This window comes from Gossypium raimondii, chromosome 11 (assembly GCF_025698545.1).
Source record: "Gossypium raimondii isolate GPD5lz chromosome 11, ASM2569854v1, whole genome shotgun sequence".
Lineage (NCBI taxonomy): Eukaryota > Viridiplantae > Streptophyta > Magnoliopsida > Malvales > Malvaceae > Gossypium > Gossypium raimondii.
The window spans coordinates 13,490,777-13,508,188 of NC_068575.1; the positions used below are offsets into that span (position 1 = coordinate 13,490,777).

Below are 17,412 nucleotides of genomic sequence, written 5' to 3' on the forward strand. Positions count from 1 at the left end.
TAAAATATATTTGAATATATAACTCAATTAGATATTAACATAACATAGAAAATATAAACCTAACAAATTAAAATATTACATATATTTGGATTAAAGTTTTAAAAAGGGATAATATTTATATACCAAATATAAATACTGAAAATTTTACAATAGCATTTACAATTTAAAGTGAATTCATTAAACTAGAAGCTATAGCATCTTATTAATTTCATTTCAAAACCACTTGAATTGTTTGATTCACTGTCGTCATCACCATCGTCGTCGTCGTCATCATCACTTTCTCGACCATGCGCATTTTCTAAATCAATAATATTCTCATATGCCCAGTTAATATCTTCGTATTCCATAAAATCTGCATCATTTCGACCGGCATGTTTTCAGATAAAATTGTGTATCGTCATTGTAGCAACAATGATCATCGTTTGCTTTTCAAAACTATAACTTGGCATATCCCTTAAAATGACCCATTTTTTTTTCAAAACACCAAAAGTTCGTTCAATCACACTGCGTAATGATGAATGTGAATGATTGAATATCTCTTCTTTACCAGATACCGGTCTACCTCTACAAAAGTCAGGTAAATGATATAGTTGACCTCTATATGGTCCAAGATAACCTTTCATTTGAGGATATCCAGAATCAACAAGATAATATTTTCCTACAAGTCATAATATAACAAACAATTAATTCAAGAAATTTTTTTATAAAAATTATCAATTAAAGAACTTATACCTTATTATTTAAAAAATCACATATAAATAAAATATCTAACCATTTGGTGGGTGCGGAAATTTGTATTTTGGATCTCGAATTGCATCAAGAAATATTTTAGTGTTATGTGCCGATCCTTCCCATCCAGCCATGACAAAGGTGAAACACTTATTAAAATCACATACTACTATAACATTTTGAGTCGGGATACATTTTCTTCCAATATAGGGAATTTGTTCATTTGGTGGAAGAATAGCGGCAATGTGAGTACCATCAATTGCACCTATGCAATCCTGAACAAATAATCATATTAGTCTCGTGCATATTTTTAGTCGACCAAATATATTAAAATATAATAATATAAAATTAAATTTTAACCTTAAAATGCGGCATATATCTAGAATCATTACGTATTTGTTCAGGTATTGAGCTAAAAAAAGGATCTTCGGGTGCAATTAGACCAGTGGCCATCCTTGAAACTTTCTCAAGCACAATTGCAAAGTGTCGACTTATTGTTGATTCAGACCTTTGAACTCTTTCTCGACATTGGGAAACTTTTGCACCGGTGCCTAAGATGTATAAAAAAATTCCCAACATTTCACTATGTTTCTTGGAGTTTGCAAGTTGTATCTTGTCTCCAAAACTCTCAACAAACTTGTGAATATCATTTTAGACATCCTAAAATTAATCATACAACGTGATTTGTGACCATCAAGGATCTCTCGGATCCATGTCTCACCTGACTGTTTTGAATCCATGCATGGTTGCTTCAATATATACTTCTCGTAATATAATTGCACGGAAGAAGATGCAATAACAAATAATCGATTAAAACATTCCATGCATTGTAAAATCTCTTTCTTTTCCCTTTCATCATCACTTTCATCGCGCTGTAATTCTCAACTATACTCATCACCTGTGAATAAATTTTATATTCAAAATCATATATAAACAACTATTGATAAAATTAATTTAGTATAAATAAGTATAACATAAATTCAATATCCAAAGACCAAACATAAACAACTATTAATAAAACTAGATTACTCATAAATAAGTACAACATAAATTCAATATCCAAAAACCAAACATAAATAACTATTGATAAAACTAGTTTAGCATTGTTGTTTAGTCACATAATAGATATCTCTGAACCCTAGAAAATCAGAAAATTTTCAACTATCCTCCATTTCCGTCTTAAGCCACAAAGCTCTAATCTTGGGATTAATTGATAAAAACATAATTCGCTTGTCCTTATTGAGCAATAATTTAAGTGCGAAAAAGTATAGCGGACTAGCTTCTGGAACTTCTTCCGACATGCTGTCAAGCACTTTGACTGCTTGTGGAATACCATATGGATCCATAACAGGAGTCAAACTAGATGTGGCTTGAATCATATTGCCAGCTACATTGCATAATTTTTCTATTTGACTAGACAATCTTGCCGCCCCTCCAATTTGCTTTGAGGATTTCTTTCTTCCAGTTTTAAAATGTGAACTTGATATCTCAGGGGTTTTTTCCTTTTTGACCATTTCCATCAATTTGAACATCATTTGAAATGTGAACATCATTTAAAATATGAACATCATTTCTCAAATTTTCTTCTTCATTCTCTTCAAGTATTTCGTTGTTAACATCCTCAAAAAAATCACTACGAGTGTACCAGAAGAAGGTGCCCATGCTTTATCACCTGTTGCAACTATCCTCATGAACATTTGGTCCAACTTCTCTTCGAATTCAGGATCAATGCCCGATGTTCTAAATTTTTGAGCTTCAGGCACAACCTACATATAAAATGATAGTTTAATAACAGTAATTATCAATAACCTCATAAATAAGAAAAAAAACAAAAATATTTAGAATTATTAATGTACCTGTAGCCTACTCTCCCACCAATCATCCGATGCATCAACGGTTCTTTTTATAGGATTCCACCCTAGACCAGTATCTTCGCCTTTAAGTTTCTTCCAAGCTTTCTATTCTTTTTTTAGGGCATCCCACCTATTTTTAAGTTGTCTTTGTGAAAAACCATTGCCCGTTTCTTTCTCAAAGTTTGTCATTATTTTCAACCATCCATCTTTTGTGAAATGAGTACCAGGCCTATTGCCTTTCACTATCTCTTTAATACAAATATCACAAAATATTTCTGTCAATCTCTTATCCCACATTGCTTTCACTTTTTCACCACTAACTTCAACCGGCGAAGTACTCATCTATTGTGTATACGAACAGATTCGTTTCAGCCAGTAAAGCAATCAAGAAAATCAAACAATTTTCTAATTGATTTTTTCAACCAAAAATAATTAAAATATGTGGTATCATAATCATGAATATTGTGAATTTTTCATTGTTTATTATTTTAGTGGATTTATAGCCAAACGCAACTATAAGATTGGCACTAGTTGTCAACTTCTAAAACTGAAAATGCATTGTTTTATATCAATGGTTGCCAACTCCACAAATGTATAAACTTTTTACTTCAATTTTGGTATGAATTTGAATAAAAAAACAAAAATTCACGTTTCTGGTTTGAATCATAGGAATAATACAGTATATAAAAGAACATGTTTAATACAAGTATTAAATATCAATGGTTTATGGTATATTTTGACACCAAAAAATAATTAGATAAAAGTGTACTTTTTTACGTAGATTTGACTGATAAAATACCATTCCCTATCATCTTTCTTAATTAATCTATAATTAATGTTTAAATTAAAAGATGGTTTAAATAAAATACCATTCGCTATCAGCAAAACATGGATTCCTGTGCGCCGATGCCAGCGTCGGTTTCTCCGTCCGAACTTCTTTGTTCGTCCCCCTGATCGTCACATGCAGAGTAAGTATAAGAACATATGCAGAGTAAGTATAACTCATAGCTCTGGAACTCCTGTAAGCAACTCATAGGTAGGACCACAGGAAGAGTAACTCCTTGGTATGTTAAGACAGCAGTAAGCATATAAGACACTAACTCCTGTAAGCCTATAAAGCCTATAAGCAACCGAAGGAATCACCGATATGGATGGACTGCAGTACAACTACTCAATGTAGAGAAATAGAGAAAGCTGTCGGTGGTGCATTGGAGTTGTCTAAAATTACTAGTTCTCGTGCTTATGAGAAATATACAGGACCACAAATTCGGAAGATATTTGAGACACAACAAGAAACTTATGAGAAAACTGAGAGGATCTCTCTTGTTAGCTCTTTCATGGCATGTCTATTCTTAGGGGCTTATGCTTGTATTGATACAACTGATGGTGCAGGGATGAACTTGATGGATATAAAGCAAAGGGCTTGGTCTAAAGCTGCATTGGAGGTTTGTTTTGCATGCTATCTGATTTTTTGTAGTTTATTTATCAATCTCTGAATCTTTTTCATTGAAAGCTAGCTCCTGCACATGTTGTTGCTGGTTCTATTGCATCCTATTTTGTGGAGAGGTTAGTGGCATCTTTTTTGTTGGAGGTTCACTTTTGTTGATATGTTACCGACATTTCCAAATGTTAAAAATTGGTATTAAACTTTACTATTTGCATTCCCTTTTGTGATGAACAACACTCTGCATGTGGGTTATAGCATGTATGGCGTTCAAATTGTTAGGGCCTATGTATGTATGCTGATAAAGTATTTGCTTGACCATGCATATAGTTGTAGGCAGTGGTTGTGTATATGAGCTCTTATACTGAATGAATGCATATATTTCCTAGCATGCATTGGTATAAATTAAAATACCTTTTTTTTTCTTTTTTTGTATTTGTTCATACTTGTGCCTGTAGAGACAGGATGAAACTCATTAATGCCTTTTCAGGTATAAGTTCAATAAGAATTGCTTGGTGGTTCAGTGGTCTGGAGACAATCCTAACAGTTTAGCAGGTCCATGACTCTCTTCATCTATTATTAATTTTAATTCTCTATGTGACTTAGATGTCCACTACTCAAAATTGCTCTAGTTTTCTAATAAACCCCTAATGCATGTTTATAGCTGTCTCCTCTCAATATGCACTTAAAGCCTATAGTTAAATTTAGTATTATTCTCTCCTTCAAATATTCAATCTATCACATAGAAGTGAATAGAGCGTAATATGTATCGGCAACCAAATTCATATGCACTTAAATGTATTTAATCTATTAAATATTCAAATATTTAGTCTATATTTCTTCTGTTTTCATCAACTAAAATAGTTTGGGCCTGCAGGTTTAACTCTAAACACTCCCAAGGATCTAGCAATCAGTTTGGGCACCAGTGACACCGTAAGTGCTATTTATGCCTCCTTATTTGATCAGTGATTATCTCCATGCTTACAATGACTCAAAGAATCAATGTAAGCAACATAACCTGAATCTTTTAGTTTGTTTAAGTCCGAACCATGTCAACAAATATTCCTGTTTGAACTTTTAAGTGGTAGGGCCTATACTTCTTAGAGTTCATATTTGAGACTCCCCTGAAGTTTTTGGGTTTTTTTTTTATTACTTTTACCATACAACTAAGCCAGAATTTTCCCTCTTTTTTTTTTTTGGAAGAGTTACTTTTCATGATTCTAATCGCATGCATTACTGATAATAATATTTTGCTTTGTGTTTCTTTTGTTTCGTTGTTTCCTATAGTCTTCTAAAACTTTCTAAAATGATTTTAAGGAGATAGAATTTTCCTTTGGAAATTGTCAATTTGCTTTGCACTATATACATTTTTCCTTTATCCTTGAACACATTGAGCTTAGAGCACTACAAGCTTGATCTTCATCACCAAGTACATATTCGGGAAATATATACATCCCCTATACTTCATATAAAAGAAGAAGAACAAAGCCTTTTCCACTATTTAGGGCGATCTTTAATTGAATGGGTCTGTACATATATATTCATTCAACACACGAACAGAGTGAAAGAGAGAGGCATGCAAAGCAAAGTAGGACAAATGAAGACAGCATATTAATTAAATCAGAAATTTCTCACAAGAAAAATCAGAAAAAAGAAATGAGACCCATCTCATTAAAAAAATCAAACAATCAATTTATGTAAAAAATTTTGTATTAAAATTTCTATAAAATTTCTGTAAAATTTCTATAAAAATCAAACAATCAGAAAACAACTAAAAACTAAAGCATAGTGAATAATTAAAGAGAAGAAGAAAAGAAACTCACCGACGGAAGAGGAACAAAGAACCAGAGCAAAGAACTTTGAAAGAGAAAATGTGAAAAAAAATGGGTATAGATTTAGCTCCAAAGAACCAGAGGAAAGAACATTTTTTGGGAGAAGACAAAGGTTAAAAATGTAAATAGAAGCTAAAAGCACTTTTGGCTAAAGAAAAAGTTAAAATTTTCAACTTCTCCATCTGCTAAAAAGTACTTTTTTTAAGTTGAATTTTTTTTCTGAAATGATGTCTATTCTTTAATGCTTTTAAGGGAAAATGACTTTTTATTGCAAAAGTCCATCAGAGAAGTAAAGGAGAACGGGGACTTAAACTCTGTTTTTAATTTCTCACTAATTATTTTACTTATGAATTTAGTTACATTACACATTTAGGTATTAGCTTTTACAAGCTTTCAGAGAATTTTTTATTTACGTTTTTAGGTTTCTTATTTTGAGTTTCAGATTTTAGTTTTATCTCCATCTTTTATACTCTTCATGTGAAATTATCTTTGTAACAACTCGATTTTGGGCCTAGTCGAAATAGTGGTTTCGGGACCACAAATTTGACAAGGAAAAAAATTATTTTTATTATATTTTTATTGTCTATGATTTCATGGAATGATTTTGTGAAAATTTCGTTCGAAAATTTCGACGTTTGAGCACTCAATTTAGTAAAAAGGACTAAATTGTAAAAAAGTGCAAAAGTTGAGTTCTACATTTTAAAAGTGTCCAATTGTTATGAAATTTTAAATTAGAGGTCCTTAAATTTAAATTAGACCATTTTTTGACTTTTTTTGACAAAAATGGACATGAGATAAGTGAAATAGGATATTTTTAAGTTGGGGCATTTTGGTCATTTAGTAATTAAAAGAATTAAAAAGGCCAAAATAGCCAAAAAAATTTGTCCATCTTCAAGCCTTGGCCGAATTTCACAGGGGAGGAGCCATAATTAGAGTTTTCAAGCTTCCGAGCTCCATAGTAAGTGATTCCAAGCCCCGTTTTTAAAGTTCTTTATGTTTTAAGAGTCCCGGTAACTTAATTTAGCTTATTCTAGCTATAATTTAACCTAGGGTTTATATTTTGAAAAATACCCATAGGTGAAATGTGTTTATTTTAATGTTTAATGGTAGAATATGATGCTTTAAATTATGTTAAACAACTTTTGCTAAGCGATTTTACGTGAAAATAAGTAAAACGACATAATCGATACAAATACCTAATGTTCATAAGTAAGTGTTAGAGTGGGAATTCGATGTTGCCATAGAAGGGAAAAATGTTCAGCATGTCATAATACATAATAATAAGGGATTAATTTTAATTTACGAGCTTTGGGGCAAAAGTGTAAATATGCAAAAGTTTAGGGGCAAAATTGTAATTTTACCAAAGTTTGAGTCAAGGACTGTTTTGATAAATGTGAGTATTAAATAAGTCAAATTTACTATTATAGATCAAAAAAGAAGTGGAATCGACCTTGATCGGAGAAAAGAAAAGATTAAAGACTAAATTGCTAAATTTTTATATTGTTGCACCAAAGTAAGTTATGTGTAAATAATAGCAATATATTTTTATAAATTGTGAATTATATTTGATATGTGAATTAATATTGAATGCGAAAGGAAAATTGTTAATGAATTATTCAAGTGATAAAGTGTTTAAAATAAAGTGTTAAGTGTAAATTCCCGGTTAAACTTAAGAATAGAAGTGGATACAAGTGACATGTCACTAGAGACCAGTGTTACAGTGTTACAGTGAGTCTCGGGTGCTGGGTGATCTAGCATGTGTTGTAGATACCTAACAGCTTGTGTTATTGATCAGTGGTAGCTTCGGCTACATTTCAATGGTAGCTACGGCTACATATCAGTGGTAGCTTCAGCAACATTTTAGTGGTAGCTACGGCTACGTATCAGTGGTAACTTCGGCTACATATCAGTGTGGCACTTATGTGCTAATTCTCTACGTATCCGTGCATATTTCGAGTGTTCAATAGGAAATTGACTAAGTGAAAATACATGAGATCATGCAACGATTAAGTGTAATTGAATGATGAATATATGTGTGGAATTGAATTGAATAGTGATCGAAAGTGAAAAAGTGAAATTATGAAATAGTAGAATTAGCAAAAAAATAGTTTTGGACAGAAACAATTGTGTGAATTTGAAAAATCATCATAAATAGCGGAAATCGAATTAGAGAGTGAATAAGATATGAAATGAAAGCTTAATGAGTCTATTTATACATAAAAGAAACAAAGCAAACAAAAGACTTATATATTTTGAGATATTTTAAGTTTAGCGAGACAGGGCCAGAATGAGTTTGGAATCTCTTGTTCTGACTTTGGAAAATTGTTAAAAATTGTAAAAAAAAATAATTACGGGCTAAAATTTATATGTTTAGAAACCTGAATGAGTCTATTTTCAATTGAAATAAACGTAAGTACCATCCAAATTCTTTACAGTGATATAATTAATTTTTAGTGAAGAGAGGTCAGAACTGTCGAGCAGTGAAACAGGGGAAACTTTAAAGAATAAAATGTACTTATTGGCTTAGCCAAAAATTCTAAAAATTTTATGGTAAGAAGATATGTGAATCTAGTTTTAGGGAAAATTAACGTATCTTAATTTGGAGCTCTGTAGCTCTGGATAAAAATAATTTAGTGACTCTGACTCGGATAGACAGCTTTGAATATACATGTGAGTGAATAGTAAAATTATAGAAAATGTTATTTATAAGAGTGTTATGCACATTAAGGATGTGGAATGAAGAGGAGGAGGAGGAAAAATAAAATATATGAATAATTTGTATATAAATTGGTCATATGCGATTATATTTGATAAACGTTAAATTAGAAATGACATAATGTTTTATTTCAATTAGTTATTATGAATTGAATTGTAAATTCCTATGGATGAAACCAAACAATTATTTGTTAGTATTATGCATGACATAATGTATTATTCTATATATATATATATATTCATGGTTGAATTATGATTGTTGAGAAAGACAGATAAATTGGAAAGAAAGTTCAAATTGAGTAGAACACAGGGTTGAGTACTTTTGTTCAGTGATAAAGACGAATTGACGGAAAATACCATGGATGGACCATGGCAATAAGTGATATGTAATTCCATGTAAGACCATAGCTGGGCTATGGAATCGGTATATGTTATGTGATTACGTGTAAGACCATAGTTGGACTATGGCATCGAGAAAATAAAGTACTCAATTCCATAAGACGTTCACTAATTTGACAAAGTTGGTAAGTGTTACATGGACTCACACTCAAGTGATAGATTTATTGTGATTGTTGAAGTTGAATTCAATTAAGTGATTTCACCAATTGGATATTGTATATGGCAAGATGTGTTAGTGAATTACATATTTATGAAATGATATTTGAAGTTCAGTAAGTGATATATGAAATTAATATGAAAAGATTTATGATTGTTATTAGTATTGTTTCTGACAAAATGTGGATTCTTCGATGTTGAAATGATTTAACAGATTTATTGAGCATATGAATGAGTATGAGACTCATACGAGTTAGTATAGATATGTACATGTGTCTTATAAGCTCGAAATGATAAGACTTGTGAATTGTGAATTAATCTGTGAAAGTATATGGGATAGATTAGCGAATCTTTACGAGATATTAAATATTTAATATATTACAATGGTGATAGCTATAAGGCTTGGATCGAATGAGTATATATTGGGCCTCGTAAGCCCTAATTAGCGATTCAAGACAATAATTTGAAAGTTTTAATCAGTATGAAATTTTATAACTTTCGGTTTAATACGTTTATAAGTGTATATGTTCGATAATGCCTCGTACTCTATTCCGCGTTGAATACGGGTAAGGGTGTTACAATGTGACATTGCCGATTCGGCCATAACATTTAGGTCGGGTTTGGGGTGTTACAGACATGGCGAAGTATAATAATAAATATAACCTCTTAACATTTTACACATTCTATCAATTTAGTCCTAATTCTAAAAAAATTCAATGTTTACACATTATGCCAATTTGATCCTAATTTTAAAAATACATAAAAATTTCAAAATAAAATAAAAATACATTTAAAAACTTCAAAATTGAAAATTTCCAAAAAATGCTTTGGGATGATAATAGTAAATCTTTTATCTATTTTTTTAAGATGGAATCATGAAAACTTTTAATGGTCGATTCAATTTATTTTCTACTTTTTATGTAAAGAATGTTCATGCATATTACGATAAGCATATCATATAGCTTAAGGAAAAAATGTCATGTGTACTTCTCATGACATATTAAACATTCATGATTGAAACTAAAAATAAAAATCTTGCATGTTTTCTAAAAGATTGAGTGGGAGAAGGTCCCTAAATAAGACCTACGGTTTCCATCAATGGTCTCTTGTGATGACATGATAATTTGCCGACCTTGAGGTAGGAATTATCATGTGGATTTCATTTAGGAGATTTCCTTTAACAAGACAACTAGTCATACATGTTATTTGTTGAGATTGTCCCCCGACAATTCATTCATAGTACATGCTATGATAAATGTTGAGTTTATGGTTATACACTCAAGATCATTCTAGTTAAGTAACTTCCCACGAAACTCTACATAAGTTAAAATAATGGCCTAACATGAAGCAATTATTAATACATGTGAATACCTATTAATTAGATGGAAATACATGTTCTTACTAGTTGGTTTAAGATTATCCCCAAGGTAATTTAATTTAATGGGTGTAGGAAATATCGTTGTAACGACTTACAAATGTTTTAAGATTTAATGTAAGATGCATATATATTTTAATGCATATTGTATGTTGCAAAAAATTCAAAATATTTGCTTAATACAAAAATGAATACACACTACAATGATGATGTCATAATGACATCGTCATTAAAAAATTTAAAAATAATAAATAATTTTTTTTCTTTTGACTCTTCTCTCCTTTTGCAGTCTGCACTTTCGATTCTTCTTCTACCTTGTCAATGATTTTAGCCAAAATCCCCAATTTCTTCTTCTTCTTTTTCTTCCCTCATCCCAATTTTTTGCTTCCGTCGCCGCTAGCAATTGGCCTCCCTCAACCCAAATCGTAATACTAACTGCAATAAATGAAAAGCTTTGAATTTGAAGAACCAGAGAATAAAGGGCCTCACTTGAATTCTCCTGCCATGGCTCGTAATTCCTCCACTTCTCCCAACCACACCAAACATGAAATCTCTCTCTCTCTCACTTCTAATTTTTAAAAAAACTTTGTATTTTCATCTCTTCCCCTATAGTTTTCAAGTCATTGAACCCATACAATAAATTCATAAATTACAATACCTTTCCCTATGCCATTCATATATAAAAGCAACAACAACAATTCACGTTAATTAACCGTTTGCTTTTTTTGTTTAATTTTTTTAATCCTAAAATTCGAATTTTCCTTTCACCGTTTCATTCAAGATTCGCAGGAAAAATGTGTGAATTTTATATCTTCATTGTATGGATTGTATCTTTAGGGTTTTCAATATTGGATTCAGGTGCGATAATTGTTTTGAAATTAGGGTAAGTGATTGGGTTTTAAATCTAGCTGGGGGCTTTGTTTCAATGTGAAAATCAGATGCAGAGAAAGGGGGAAGGAAGATGATAATCAAATGGATGAGAAATCTTGAAATGCGGAGTATGAAACGGTGTAAAATGGAAAGAAAAGGCAACCATGATTGTGGAGAAGAAGAGATATTTTAGATTATGATGGTAATCTGAAGAGATTGAAAGTGAACAATTATTATTCATATAGCGATTTCGATGATTTCAGTAGTAATTCAAGTTATTGCTTGGCACCCTTTTAAGTTTTAGGTCATCAAACATACTCGAAATCGATGAATAGGAAGAAGAGAATGTTAGTCATGAAGTTTCTCCATGGAAAACTGAGATTAGTGAGGATGATACTATTATCAAAATTGGGGTTTAAGAAAAATATTTTTTCTAATTTTTTTAGATTATGACATCAGCATGACATCATTTGTGCCACGAGTCATAAGCTTAACGATAGTAGACTCAAGTACTGATTTAGTTGACAGAAAAATGTTTGGGTACCAATTTGAGACAAAAAAAACTATAAGTACCAGTCAGGGAGAAGTGGACAAATTTATATACCAAATTTTATTTAAGCCTTGTCATTTTTGGTTCTCATGGAATCTTAGAATTTGGACCTTCATATTATCAGTAATAAATTAGTAACAGAATTGTTAATTTTTTTTAAAAAAAAAGAAAAATTAATAACATGTTTATAATGCTGGTTGAGTCTTATCTCGATTGGCATGGACATTGTTGTCAATACAGGAGGATGTGGGTTTGAGTGTCCTGAAACGCATTATCCTCCTATTATGAGTTGGGGAGAGACTATGAGTAATTTTAAACATTGAGTCAAAAAAAAATAGATATGATCAAAATCTATAATGATATATAGATTTTTTATTTTTAGTCAATGACTATCTAAAGAGTATTTTGTCTATAATGAAACCCCCCCACACTTCAAAATACATTGAAAGCAGATTTTGATCATTCTATTTCTTTTTATTATAGGTATAGCAGCCGTAGGGTTGATTAAATATATATATATATTTTTGCATAATAGCAAATTCGGGCATTTTACCAAAAAAAACCCTTTTTTTTAAATTACCGAAATGGACCCATTATTTAATTATTTATCGGAATAGTCCATTTTTCGGAAAATTACGTCCACGTTAGCGCGATGTCAGGGGACACGCCAGGAAATCGCGTCCACGTCAGCGCGAGTTGCTGACATGGCAACAAATCGCGCCCTCTAAGACGCGATTCGCTGCCACGTCAGCAAAGCCGCTGACGTGGTCGCGACTTGACCCGCGCGTGAACAATGCTCCAACGGTCAAAAATTTGACCGTTGCCCCCCCCAACGGTAAAAAAAAACTATAAATACCCCCACCCCTTTTTTTCACAAATTAATCCTCTCTCAATTTCCTCTCAATTTCCTTCAAAAATTCTCTTAAGTTCCTTTTAAGTTCCTCTTAACTCCCTTTTTTAAAATAATTTTAAAAATATTTTTTAAATTTTTTTTAAACCGTAAAAATTTGTACGATTTTAACAATGACCGGAGAATTGACTCGTCTTGATAAGCATCACATATCGGTGGAACAAATGAAAATGGTAAGTATTAAATTTAATTTTTAAATATTATTTAAGAATTTTTTTATTTATGCATTTTTAGATAATTATTATTTTTTTATTTGTTATAAAAGTCTGTAGATCAGGTATTGGAATGCAATATATGAAATATGCATGCTCCTCCATCACCGTTGGTAGAGAACTACCTGCGGGAAGCGGGTTTTTGGCACGTGGCGACGGTAGGCCGGGGATGTAAGGTGGACCCGAAACTAATCAGTGTGTTGATCGAGAGGTGGAGACCCGAGACACACACATTCCATCTTCCATGTGGAGAGTGCACTATCACTCTAGAAGATGTCAGTATGCAATTGGGATTGCCGGTGGACGGGAGCCCAGTCACCGGGTCTACCTAATCTAGCGATTGGGGGGCGGTGTGCTACGAGCTTTTGAGCGCTATTCCGGGGAAAATGGAGGGAGGTAAGATCGAGATGGGCTGGTTACGTGACACATTCCCTGATCTGGATGAAGATTCAACCAAAATTGAAAGAATCTGATATGCTCGGGCATACATTCTTCATTTAATTGAAGGTTATCTATGCCCGACACGTCACGGAGCCGCGTACATCTAAGATGGCTGCTAAAACTCGTTGATTTTAGAGCAGCCGGTGAATTGAATTGGGGGTCTGCTGTCTTGGCAACGTTATATCGGGAGATGTGCGGGGCGACGCGACTGAGGAGAGCAAAAATCGGAGGTTGCCTGTCACTACTGCAGTCGTGGGCACAGTTTCGCTTTCCATTTCTACGTCCTCGAGTGGACCACCCATATACATTCCCACTCATAACGAGGTAAATTTTATATTAGATTTTACAATTATTATGTAGATTTTTAAAAATAAAAGTATGCTAAAAATTTATTTAATTAGGTGGAACCATCCGGCAAGTCATGCTCGAATACTGTCCTCTCTTGAAGATATACAGCTTCTATTGGACCAACGGTCGGAAGCACAAGTAAGTTTTAAATAAAATAGATATTTCCATACATTCGCTAGTCGATTGATATTTAGTATTTAGTATTTAGTATTATTTATATAACTAATATTTCTATCATGTTCATATAGTTTCAATGGACACCATACGAGGATCCAGCAATTCGGGCAGTAATCCCGGAAGAGTTCTTACAAAATCCACAAGCTTGGCACATGAAAGTCGTGTTGATCAACTACGCTATCGTGGAGTCGCACCAGACAAATAGAGTGCTACTATAGTTTGGATGTAGACAACCAATTCCCGTGGATCCTGAGGTGTTTGACGATCAACACAAAGTCGACCTTCGGCAATTGAATACGGATTGGACGAGATACTGGTCCGAGTACATGGAAATGTGGGAAGATCGATATGAATATATACCTACTCGGGAACCAATCATCGTTCCGGAGTTAGCATGCGTTCCAGAATACATGCCATGGTTTAGGATCCATGGCAAGCAGTATTTACTAACGCCAGCTGAGAGGCAGCGGCAAATACGTGTCGAAAGGGAAAGGCGCGGGCCTCTAAATCCAAGACGACTAGACGATGAAGGCAGCCCCTCAACAAGGCCCAGACATTCACCCGGCTCATCATCAGCTGCCATGCAATCACTAGGCCCAACGAGAGCACCGACACATTCACCCGACACAGCAGTTCAACCGATAATACCCACGCAACCGCCTTTCAGATGATGCTAGGTGCATTTCCTAGCCCTTATATGTATCCTAACCCTTATATGTATCATTTTCCGAGTCCTATGGCAGGTTGGAGCCAAATGCCCGGTTCAGCTCCATTTCCTGTTATGCGGAGTGGACCGCCGATGTATAGGCCAGCAGCGCACAAGGGATCGCAAGAGGGGCTATCGGGGAGCTCTCCTTTTTACCAATCCCCACCAACGTATGGGTTTCAAACACCGTCGTCGTTCGTGATGCAAACACCTCCACATACATTATTCTTTGAAGGTGGATCATCGTCCCAAGTCCAACAACCAGATGCCGTACTGGAAGAACCAGAATCCCCGCCGAAGGAACAACAACCGCCGCCGGAAGCTAGAGAAAGGAGGAATCCAGCGCGTAACCGTCGACTGCCGCCATGTGGCACTGAATCCTCCGGGCATAGACATTGATTGCCGTATTTAAATTTATTTGTACAAATATTTTGAATATTTTAATATTATTTGATGTAATAAAATAGAAGTTTATTTGATGTAATAAAATAGAAATTTTTGATATTATTTGAGAATTCTACTAACCATTAATACCCTTAAATTAAAAACCTTAACCTAATTTAATTAAAACCTTAAACCCTAAACTTAAAAACCCTAACCCTTTTAACTTAAAAACCCTAACTTAATTAACTTAAAAACCTAACCTAATTAAATTAAAAACTCTAACCTAATTTAATTAAAAACCTTAAACCCCGAACTTAAAAACCTAACCTAATTTAATTAAAAACTCTAACCTAATTTAATTAAAACCTTAAACCCTAAACTTAGAAACCCTAACCTAATTTAATTAAAACCCTAAACCCTAAACTTAAAAACCTTAACCTAATTAACTTAAAACCTAACCTAATTTAATTAAAAATCCTAACCTAATTTAATTAAAACCTTAAACCCTAAACTTAAAAACCCCAACCCAATTAAATTAAAAACCTAACCTAATTTAATTAAAAACCTAACCTAATTTAATTAAAACCCTAAACCCTAATCTTAAAAACCTAACCTAATTAAATTAAAACCCTAAACTAATTAAATTAAAACCCTAAACTCTAAATTTAAAACCCTAACCCCTTAACTTAAAAACCTTAACCTAATTAACTTAAAAACCCTAACCCCTTAACTTAAAAACCTTAACCTAATTAACTTAAAAACCCTAACCTAATTAAATTAAAAACCCTAACCTAATTTAATTAAAACCCTAAACCCTAAACTTAAAAACCTTAACCTAATTAACTTAAAAACCCTAACCTAATTAAATAAAAACCCTAACCTAATTTAATTAAAACCCTAAACCCTAAACTTAAAAACCCTAATCTAATTTAATTAAAACCCTAAACCCTAAACTTAAAAACCCTAACCTAATTAACTTAAAACCTTAAACCCTAAATTTAAAAACCCTAACCCTTAACTTAAAAACCCTAACCTAATTAACTTAAAACCCTAACTTAATTTAATTAAAACCCTAAATCCTAAACCCTAAACTTAAAAACCCTAACCTAATTTAATTAAAACCCTAAACTAAATTAATAATTTTACTTTCACATAATGTTAGATTTGGAAAATTATTTTTCCTGGTACTAACAATTAATAATTTTATATAATTTGATAATTTTACTAATCATTAATACAATTTATCAATTAATAATTTTACATTCACATAATGTTAGATTTGGAAAAATGTTTTGACTGGTACTAACAATTAATAATTTTATATAATTTGATAATTTTTTACTAACCATTAATACAATTTATCAATTAATAATTTCACAAACTTAATTTTTTTACAATTACATTCAACTATTGCGATTAGGGCATGATCGACTTGTATGGCCTGGATTCCTACACCATCCGCACAACTTCGTTTGAGTAGTTGTTTCTTGGATATCCATATTGTTACGTATTCTAGTCGAGCAAGGTCGACCCTTTGGTTTGCGACGTAATTCTCTATCCGGTAACAGCTTAAAAGGAGCAAGAGAAACGGGCGGCCACTTACGTTCATCTAGGACCGGTGGGAAAACGTGTCTCCAAACGTTGTACATGTTTTCTAATTTGTGCACTTCGTCCACATAACTCATCGGATCCAGACAGAGATTCTGACAAGCTGCAATAACATGCGCTCATGGATAACGAAGTGCATCAAACATCCCACAGTCCCAAGTCCTATTTCGCAAGTGTACACGATATTGCCCGCCAACAACACCTTGGTGCGGTCTGTCAAAATCTGTCACTCGAAACCATAAATTGTCTCGATCGTGATACACTATGTGCATGATGTTTGCCCTCACCTTGGCCTTGTTAATTTCTTGAACTACCTTACTGCACCATACATGTCCTCCCTGCATCTGGCCTGTATAACTTGCTGCTCGCTTTGGAAATAGCGCCGCCAAACGAAAATATGTCTCTCGCACAACCGATGTTATCGGTAGATGGCGCGTTCCTTTAAGAACAGAATTGATGCATTCAGTCAGGTTCGACATCATATGGCCATATTGTAGGCCGCCGTCGTATGATTGTGCCTACTATTCGAAACGTATGTTACAAAGGTAGTCCGCCCCTTCTCCGTTAATTGAACGTAAAATTGCCAACGTCTCGTGAAAACGATCTTTATTTATTTCATACCCTGCCAATATAAGATCATAGCGAATAATTTATACCACTTCTACCAATAAAACTAATTCAAATTAACAAACTAAATAACACA

The 17,412-nt window shown here is 33.0% G+C and overlaps 2 long non-coding RNA genes across 2 annotated transcripts; one reads left to right on the forward strand and one right to left on the reverse strand.

Annotated features, from left to right (window-relative positions):
- Positions 1 to 1,780: 1,780 nt before the first annotated feature.
- On the reverse strand, positions 1,781 to 2,974 carry LOC105804574 (uncharacterized). Its single transcript, XR_001137027.2, has 2 exons — positions 2,586 to 2,974; positions 1,781 to 2,495 (listed from the first exon to the last, which is right to left on the reverse strand). It is a non-coding gene; the product is annotated as an uncharacterized LOC105804574 (long non-coding RNA).
- Positions 2,975 to 4,090: 1,116 nt separating this feature from the next.
- LOC105804575 (uncharacterized) lies at positions 4,091 to 4,923 on the forward strand. Its single transcript, XR_001137028.2, has 3 exons — positions 4,091 to 4,148; positions 4,517 to 4,581; positions 4,904 to 4,923. It is a non-coding gene; the product is annotated as an uncharacterized LOC105804575 (long non-coding RNA).
- The last annotated feature ends 12,489 nt before the right edge of the window (positions 4,924 to 17,412 follow it).